The following is a 9,261-nucleotide window of genomic DNA, read 5'->3' as shown; positions in this document are numbered from 1 at the left end:
TGTTTTCCCCCTCCCTCCCTGCCCCACCTCCCTCATGAGCCCTTGATAATTTATAAATTATTATTTTGTCTTATCTTGCACTGTACAATGTCTCCCTTCACCCACTTTCTGTTGTCTGTCCCCCAGGTAGGAGGTTAGATCCTTGTAATCAGTTCTCCCTCTCTACCCCAACTTCCCTCCACCCTCCCGGTATCGGTATCGCCACTCTCAGCACTGGTCCTGAAGGGATCACCCACCCTGGAGTCCCTGTGTTTCCAGTTCCTATCTGTACCAGTGTACATCCTCTGGTCTAGGTGGATTTGTAAGGTAGAATTTGGATCATGATAGTGGGGGAGGAGGAAGCATTTAGGAACTAGAGGAAAGTTATATGTTTCATCATTGCTACACTGCACCCTGACTGGTTCATCTCCTCCACGCAACCCTTCTGTAAGGGGATGTCCAGTTGCCTACAGATGGGTTTTGGGTCCCAGTCTGCACTCTCCCTCATTCACAATGATATGATTTTGTTCTTTGATACCTGATACCTGATCCCTTGGGCACCTCGTGATCACACAGGCATGTGCTTCTTCCATGTGGACTTTATTGCTTCTCTGCTAGATGTCCGCTTGCTTACCTTCAAGACTTTACTGCTACGTGACAGCAGCTCGCATGTTGTGCGGATGATTCAATAATGTGACAGGAGCATTTGCATAAGGATCGAGAACAGAGTGGATATACTGGAGTACAGATTAGTGCTCGGCTACTGGCGGTGTTTATTATGTGCTAATATTTAACACCATCAGGCAATGGGGGAGGGCTCTTCCTGGGGTCGAACTCTTGACCTCTCACACCATAAGCGAGAATCCTATCAGTCACGTCGGAGCCGCTCCGGGGTTTTTTTGTTTTTGTTTTAATTCAGAAAAGAAAACTTTAATCCTGTTGAACAGTTGTTCTATTTCGACAATCGTGAGAATGGGATGACCTCTAGTGGATGAATACATCCCTGCAGTTACCCGCACCCACAACTACGGATATTTTTTCAAGGGGACAAATTGTTGTTTAAAGGTCTGGAATCAACAAAAATATCAGCGCTGCCAGTTTCTGCTTCCGAATGGACCGACGCTGTTGCAGGCTCGCGGGGCAGGGGCACCCGGCAGTCCCAGGCCGACGGGCGAGCCCCAGGGCCCGCGGACTCCCGCCTCGGGGCCGGGTGGCGGCGAGCTCGGGGGACCGCACTGGGCTCGGCGGACCGGGCCGGGTTCCGGGCACAGCGCCGGGTTCCGGGGGACAGCGCCGGACTCGGGGGACCTCGCCGGGCCGGCGGCTTCCTTCGGCCGGAGCGCGGCCCCGGAGTTCGGGTGCCGTGCAGACTTGGGGGATGCTCGCGGCGCACCCGCCTCTCCCGGGAACGGGCTCTGGGCCCAGCCTCCGAATTCGGGGAAGCGACGAGCCTGTCCGCGCGACCGAGCGGCCCGCGGGACCCGCCTGCAGGGCAGACGTCCTGGAAAGTCGCTACACCGAGTGCGCTTGTCGCTCGGGAAGCCGGTGGAGACGTGCGCTCCACCTCTCCCCGCCGCCCTTAAAAGTGCGAGCCCGCGGCAGAAAGAGGCAAGCGGGCCGACCAGAGAGCCCCAAGTCCCGTGAAACCGAACCGCCGCGGGGTTGGCACGCGCGCGGGCAGGGAGGAGAAGCGAGTGGACTGTAGAGCGTATGCAGGCCCGGCTTCCTAACGGGTAGCGTGGCCGAGCGGTCTAAGGCGCTGGATTAAGGCTCCAGTCTCTTCGGGGGCGTGGGTTCGAATCCCACCGCTGCCATCACCTTTTTTCTCCTTAAACCTCCGTGTTACTACGCTGGGCTACTGTAAGCAATGTTCTCATGGCAATCATGGAGTGTCCATTCTTATACCTGCCCCTTGGCTCGTGTGTTCTTCGTTGGCGTCTCCCATAGTCCTGAGCCTCATAATGTAAAGTGCATATTTCAAAGTCTTTTCAAAGTCAGACAGCGAGGGAGCCTTAAATCCACCGTTTCCCAGAGGCCAGTGTTCGGACCGTTTGTATCTTAAACTTGCGAGCAGTGCTTTGCCTTTCTTAACTCGGCCAAAGAGCCCGTTCGGAGCGCAGTGCTCCCGGCGTAGAGGAAGGAGACCACGAAGGTGAATAAGCGTCACCTCTCCCCACTTGGAGGCCCCAGGCCACCGTGGAAGAGCAACGCGTACAATCACTAAATGGCCTTGAAGACGGTGAAGGAGCAGGAAGGAAGGGAGGCCACGTGGAGGGGGCGTGCTCTCCGGGCCTTGCTATCGGAACGCTGACCTTGGGCAATTTGCTTGCCCCCGTGCGCATCACGTTCCGCATTCGTAAAGTGAACGTGATGCAAGTATACACCTCGTGGGAGAGTTCGGAGGAGTCGTACACGTACGGCGATTCGGACAGAATGCACGGTCGATGAATGCGCGGTGGTTTCCTCGCGTGCATTTGCTGAAACACACGGAGACTCTGTAGCTTCCCAGAGGGACGTCGAGACTTTAAGGCTCCGCCTTCTTTCCCAAGACGTTGAGGAGTAGGACACCTCATTTCTAGGACATTTTTGTCAACGTGTAACCTGGACTCATGAGAAAACATCAGACCAATCAAAATGGCAGGACTTTTTACAGGGTGGCGGGCTGTCGGATACTCTTCTAAGGTCTCAAAGTCACGAAAGTGCGGGGAAGATTGAGGGAGCAGCGCTACTGGAGAGCACTCAGGAGACATGATCCTTACAAACGATGTGCGATCCCGAGTTGAACCTGGGAACAGAAAATCAGTGCCAGTGGAACGTTTGGTGAAGTCCAAATACAATTTGTGGTTCATGTAAACATAATGTTTAAACATCTTGACTTTCATAATCTTACCAAATGTTAATATTTGGGAGAGCTGGGCGAAAGGTACAGGGAACCGGCACAGTTTTGCAACGTTTCTGTACGTTTTTAATTATCCCTTAGTCTCCCAAAACAGCCCCAGTTGCAGAGATGAGTTATGAAAAATAAATGCTCATGAAACTCTCTCCTGGAACAATGAAGGTGAAATCAATGAGTTCACACTCAGAGGGGAAAACAGCGCCCTTCTCTCCAATAGATAGCAGTGCAAGCAGAACTGAAGAAAGAACGATGTGCTTGTCTCGGGTTGGTTGCAACTTTTCAAAGAGAGTGCCAAAGAACAAAACACAGGCTCCAAATTGTGCGCTCCATATATTCCAGCGATGCTGTTGATTTCACATAGCAGTGCAATAAAAGGAGGGCTCGTCCGGGATTTGAACCCGGGACCTCTCGCACCCTAAGCGAGAATCATACCCCTAGACCAACGAGCCAGATGACACGGGTGTTCTCACTTAGCCCCAAGGCTCAATCATAGAATGGAGCGTTTCCTGAAAGAACATGTATTTGAGTGCCTTCTACTGGCAGGAATCCCCGTTTGTCTCCGACAAGCAGGAGTGTGCCTGCTGCTTTCGGTGAGCCGAGACTAGCTTGGTAGCTTCCGGCAGCAGAAGTGAATCTGCATTACTTGAATGTCTGCTGACAACAGAGAGGACAATAATAGATCTATCGCGTATACTCTCCTCAGACCCTATTTCTTGAAGCGTCTTGGGGTATAAGAGGAAAAAAGAAAAAGGTAGCGGTAGGCCCCAGCGAGATTTGAACTCGCGACCCCTGGTTTACAAGACCAGTGCTCTAACCCCTGAGCTATGGAGCCCTGTCTATGATACCTTGTTTCTACCTCTAACCTTGTATGCGTGTATTGTAAGTTTAATATTTTCAATTATTAAGATTTCAATCTGAGTAGGAACACAAGCTATTTCTCGCAAAACCAGGGCACTAGGCTGGCTATCCTCCATCTCTGCTTTTGTCGTCATCCATCTTTGATACCCTGCTGAGACGGCACCTCCAGTGCTGCACAGGCCATGCAGATGTAAGAACTGAAGGTCTGTTCACAAGCAGTCAGAGCACATAGGCAGTGTCTGAAGATGGGAATATGATAGTGCACTCCTTCCACTTAATGTGGCGGTCAACTCAGGAAGAGGACACGTTTATCTCCATTTTGTCCTTTTTCTAGAAGTCAAAGCCCCCAAGTTTAGTGGGGTTTTTTGGTCTTAGTACCCCTTTCTCAAGGTCCTGGGAGAAGGGGGTGGTCATAAGAAAGAGCTTAATCTTTTATACTATCACATATACTATCGAAATAATCAAATAAAATATAAAGAATTTTGTTTACAACTTTTAGAGACTTTGTTATATAAGTTGGGGAGCTAACATTTTATTTAGCTAAGAAAGGTCAAGCACTTTTTTCTTGTTGCAAATGCAATGCAAATGCAATGGCACGAACATTATACAACAGTCTCAAAATTTTGACCCTCTGTCCACAAGCCTGATCTTGTACCCACTATTTCCAAATGCTTTTATTTGTCCAAGATCACACATTTTGTATGAAATCTGTAAGGTGATAGTGTTCTTTAAATTTTCCAACCAATGAAAACCCTCTCTTCTACACGTGCATCTGATCTTTTTTTTTCTTTTTTTACATTTTATTAGGGTCTCATACAACTCTTATCACAATCCACACATATACATACATCAATTGTATAAAGCACATCCGTACATTCTTTGCCTTAATCACGCTCTCACTCTCAAAGCATTTGCTCTCCACTTAAGCCCTCCGCATCAGGTCCTCTTTTTTTTTTCTCCCCTCCCTCCCCGCTACCTCCCCCCGCCCCCAATCTGATCTTATTGTTAAAAAGGGCTGGGGTGTGTGTGAAAGTTATAGTCTACTAATCCTCTGGTCCACCTTGTCTGTCACTGTTGTGGTGGCCTGCGGTGTTGCTGTGAACCTGGAAATAACAGCAGGGTCACCCAGATGAACAGGTTTCAGTGGAGCTTCCAGACTAAGAGATGCGGGTCAGTTGGTTTAACTCTCTGGACTCTCAGGGCCCTGACTCTGGAAGTGAATGTTGCCAAAGACTAGACGTGAGCAAACCTGCTGGACTGTCAGAACTGTGTGAGCTGCCTTCCCTCCCCTCTGCCTCATGTGCTCTTTCTCTCCTCTCCTTGCTTGGCCTTCTCTGTTAATACCATCGGCTCCTCCTTCCATTTCCTAAAGTTCCTTCCTTCATCCTTGCTCGGTCACCATATGGCAAGTTCATTTCTGTCTCTGCAGGGGCTGATGTCTTCCGGACCATAAGAGAGGTCCGATCAAAAGGCTTCCCTGCCTGTCCCCAGCCCCATCCCATCAACCCCAATCTCTTCTGAGGCTCAGTTGTAAGCACAGTAATTTGTCAAATATTAAATATGTGTTTGTTCCCCTTGCATCTGCCCCTCTCCCCTTTCCAGTAATTATAAGCCCAAGCTCTTTACTCTCGTTCAAGTGAATGCGTCCTCGTATCACACACTGGAGTGCTAGCGGAGGATTTCAGCATTTTCCCCACTGTCAGCTTCCCTCAGACTCCCCACTGCCGCTCCTGGTGGAGTGTAGCAGATCTACTGCTGGAGATGGTAAGTTCATGCTTGGGTTTTCTGCTGCTGTTTCTTTGAGGGTTGTTTGTTTGTTTGTTTGCTTCCCTGTGTGTTCTCAAAAAGCATGAAACACAAAGTGGGACTTCTCAGAAGTCGTATACTTTAGCTAAAGGAGCTGGCGGCAGCATCCAAATTCCTGTCTCAAGAGGTGCAGGGCAGACAAGGCGACACCTTAGGCCAGCTTGCCTTAGACCATTAGACTAGGCAAGAAGCTGACCTTCTGCAAGGGTGCAGCAAAGTTTGGTGCCTGAGGGGCACCAATTGCCAATCAGCTGGGCACAAAGGGAAGACCTGGAAGGCTAAGAGGAGTGTGAAAAGACTCCAAAGCTGGTGTCTGGGAAGGGTGGGTGAGGCAGGTGAAGGGGTGGCACTGGGAGTAAGGGACTTGAGCCACTCTTAGGACTGGGATGCAAATGGAGCACTCGAGAAGACTGCCCCAACCTTAGGAGCCCATCCAGGCTCCTTCCTACCCAGGCCCAGCCTTCCCTGGTCCCTGCTTCCTCGGGCTTTGTCTGTATCTGATGTTCCATGAACCCTAATTCCAAATTGTTTCTCTAAGGCAGAGGTGACAGGGAACTTCTTCCCGTGAAGATCCATGAACAACATTTGTCTCTTTTCCCAAGGCCCCACCTCCCTCGGTAGGTCCACCAACCTTCAGGCCAGAACCTAGGGAAAGATGATTCAAGGTCCCAGGCAAGGGGGAAATGTGAGAAGGTGGTGGGTTTGGAGGGATCAGGAGAGGGGAAACAAGTTGGGAAACTTAAATTGGATTCTTAGGAAAAATTCTGGATCCATGGACCAAGAAAAGGTCCATGAAAAAAGAGCAAGGAAGAATGTAGGCTCCTTATCATTGAGTTGTTTCTGACTCACAGGGACCCTATGGGACAGGGTCGAACTGCTCCTGTGGGTTCTGAGACGGCAGCTCTTTACAGGAGTAGACAGCCTCATCTTCCTCCAGAGGAGCGGCTGGTGGTTTTAAACCGAAAACCGTTGAGGTTAGCAGCCAGAGAGTGTAACCCACTGCTTGCCACCAGGGCTCCTCAAAGAACATGTAGACGGTATACAAAACAGGATTTTGCTCCAGAAAGAGTGTGTGGATGGGAACGTTATTCCCACTTTGGATGAGGGAGACCCCGGATGACTCTGAAACCTTTTCCTTGGTTTCCCACGCTCCTTTGGAAAGAAACAGTCTGGCTTTAGCATAGCCAGCAGCGCCGAGACCCAACGGGATCAAGGCCCCTCCTTCTCCGGGCAGGGACTCTAGTAATTGTGTCTCCCTCTGGGAGTCCTTTTGCACTCTGAAAGAGATAGGCCCTACATCAGTGGGACTGTGCGTCTGCCTACCCAAGTGGGAAGGGGCTGTCTAATTTAGATTCCTATTGGCTGGGAATTAGGCCTGGGGGTGCAGAGGGTTGCTCACTCACTGGGGTGCCAACGAATAGTATGCCAACAGTAAGGCCAACAGTTTGAATAAAAGGTACCTTCAGAGGGAGACTGAACTTGGATCCCATAACCCTGGTGCCCAGATGCATACCTAGAGGTGAACGAGACAACAGCCAGGGAGTCTGGATTCTTTGTTCTTCTGCCTCCTATAAACACCCCACCTTCATCTTGCTGCCTCCTTTGATGAACACGCAGAACTCTTCCAGTGGCGTACATTTGATCAATCTTGACGATTCTCAGAGGCAAGTCAGGTTATCAACCTGTGCTGTAAGGCACCCCCCCTCCCCTGGCCCTGCTCCCCTAGCAGGCCTCACAAAAGCCTCGGTCATGTTTACTACCAATTTTAATCCCAGAATAATATGTAATTCCAGCGAATAGAGTTGTAAACAGTTTAAATGTACTATTTCTTAGATTATATGAACACTAAGAACAAAATTGTTGTGTAACCTTGACACTGAAATACAGCAGTATTGGTCACAACATGATCAGTAATTGAATGGAAGATTTAAAGGAGTTTTTTTCCCTCCATGTTCTTTAATGACTACTTCATTTTCAAACATTAACTGATATAGGTTCACCAATACTAATTGTCACCATATTGTGGCTAAAATGCCAGGATTCTGGATAAAATCAGCAATGACAGAAGCATTGGCAACATGAAAACAGCAGCTCTTGCTGGGAGCCTGTGCAGATGGAGCAGGCGATTTGAAGCGTCTGTGCATCTGGCTGATGATGACTGCTTTGACCTCAGTGCGTGTTGTTGCTGTTGGGCGGCACCGGAGGGGCTGTCGAGTGGGTTTAGACTCAGCAACTCTATGCACAACTGAACAAAACACTGATGCGTCTCGGACCATCCTCACAAATGTTTGTATGTTTGAGCCCATGTTACAGCCATGGGGTCAGTCCATCTCCTTGAGGATCCTCCTCTCTTTTCTCCTGATTCTGGGTTACCCAGCCTGAGGTTTTATCTCCGGGAACTGGTCCCTCCGGTGTCCAAAGTAAATGAGATGCCATCTTGCCATCCTGGATTCTAAGGAGCATTCTGGCTGTACTTCTTCCGAGACCGATAGGTTCGTTCTTCTGGCTGTCTATGGCAACATTCAATCTTCTTGGACAAAATCATCGTTCAAAGGTATCAGTTCTTCATCCATCTTCCGTAGTCATGGTGCAGCTTTCGTGTGCCTAGCCAACAAAACTTAGTTCTCAAGTGCGCTTTAACCCTTGGAAGAGGCCTTTTGCAACCGATTTGCCCAGTGCAATGGGACATTTGATGTTTTCACTCCCCTTCCCTGGGTGTTGACTGCAGGTCCAGGTCAACTAAATCTTTGGCAACTTGATCTTTTCTCTGTTTATCTTGGTGTCCGTGCGTCCATTTTTTTGAGAGCTGTTGTTTTGTTTCCATGGAGTTGTAATTCGTACTTCAGGCCGTTGTCTTTGAGCTTCACCACTAAGTGCTTCCACGGCTCCTCATTTGCAAAAAGCGGTGCCATCTGTACGAGCAGTTGTTCACCAGCCTTCAATCTAATCCGTATGTCCTGTTCTTCAGAAAGTCCGTTTTCCCAGGGTATTTGCTCAACACACAGGTGCAGCGCATTTGAAGTCTCCAAAAAGTAAATAGCATAGAGTCTTAACCTTGTAAGTAATTGATACATGCAAGCTGGGTTTGTGACAATGGTCCCGTTCTTATCATTAACTGCAGGGCTGCTGAAAACAAAGAAACGAACTCGTTGCAATCGAATCGACTCTGACTTCCAGCCACCCTATAGGACAGGCTAAAACTGTCCCGATGGGTTTCTGAGACGGTAAATCTTTACGGGAGTAGAAGGCCACGTTTGTCTACCTCGGAGCGCCTGGCGGTTTCGACCTGACCAACAGCTAAACGCGTTAACTCCTGGTTCCTATATCCGGGGATATTTTAAAATTGGAAATCATAAACTCTTGTTGAAACGCGACACACAAAAAAAGCTTAAAAACTGTTCTTTTGGTTTCCCCGCCTCTGAGAGTCAGCGAAAAGTGACATCTCTGACTGTCCTAGATCATTTTCCAGGGCGTCGGAAGGAGGACACCGGGATTTCTTCTCGCCTTCGATTTTCTGACCATTTAGGACGGACTGAAAGCAGCACTAGAAGTCTGGTTGCCGGTTGGGAAGTCAGGCTCTCGCGGGCACACGGGGACAAATAACTCAGAGATAGAGAAAGCCGAAGCCGCCGGTATGGGCGGTAGTGTGGCCGAGCGGTCTAAGGCGCTGGATTTAGGCTCCAGTCTCTTCGGAGGCGTGGGTTCGAATCCCATCACTGCCA

The 9,261-nt window shown here is 49.4% G+C and overlaps 4 non-coding genes across 4 annotated transcripts; 2 read left to right on the top strand and 2 right to left on the bottom strand.

Moving 5' to 3' along the window:
• Nucleotides 1-1,711: 1,711 nt before the first annotated feature.
• Nucleotides 1,712-1,793, top strand: TRNAL-AAG (transfer RNA leucine (anticodon AAG)). The gene has a single exon. It is a non-coding gene; the product is annotated as a tRNA-Leu (tRNA).
• A 1,459-nt stretch (nt 1,794-3,252) lies between these two features.
• On the bottom strand, nt 3,253-3,324 carry TRNAP-AGG (transfer RNA proline (anticodon AGG)). The gene has a single exon. It is a non-coding gene; the product is annotated as a tRNA-Pro (tRNA).
• A 310-nt stretch (nt 3,325-3,634) lies between these two features.
• TRNAT-UGU (transfer RNA threonine (anticodon UGU)) lies at nt 3,635-3,707 on the bottom strand. Its single transcript has one exon. It is a non-coding gene; the product is annotated as a tRNA-Thr (tRNA).
• Nucleotides 3,708-9,179: 5,472 nt separating this feature from the next.
• Nucleotides 9,180-9,261, top strand: TRNAL-UAG (transfer RNA leucine (anticodon UAG)). Its single transcript has one exon. It is a non-coding gene; the product is annotated as a tRNA-Leu (tRNA).

The sequence above is a fragment of the Tenrec ecaudatus genome, chromosome 14 (assembly GCF_050624435.1).
Source record: "Tenrec ecaudatus isolate mTenEca1 chromosome 14, mTenEca1.hap1, whole genome shotgun sequence".
NCBI lineage: Eukaryota > Metazoa > Chordata > Mammalia > Afrosoricida > Tenrecidae > Tenrec > Tenrec ecaudatus.
The sequence above is the reverse complement of the archived record's forward strand: the minus strand, read 5'-3'. Positions and strand labels throughout refer to the sequence as shown.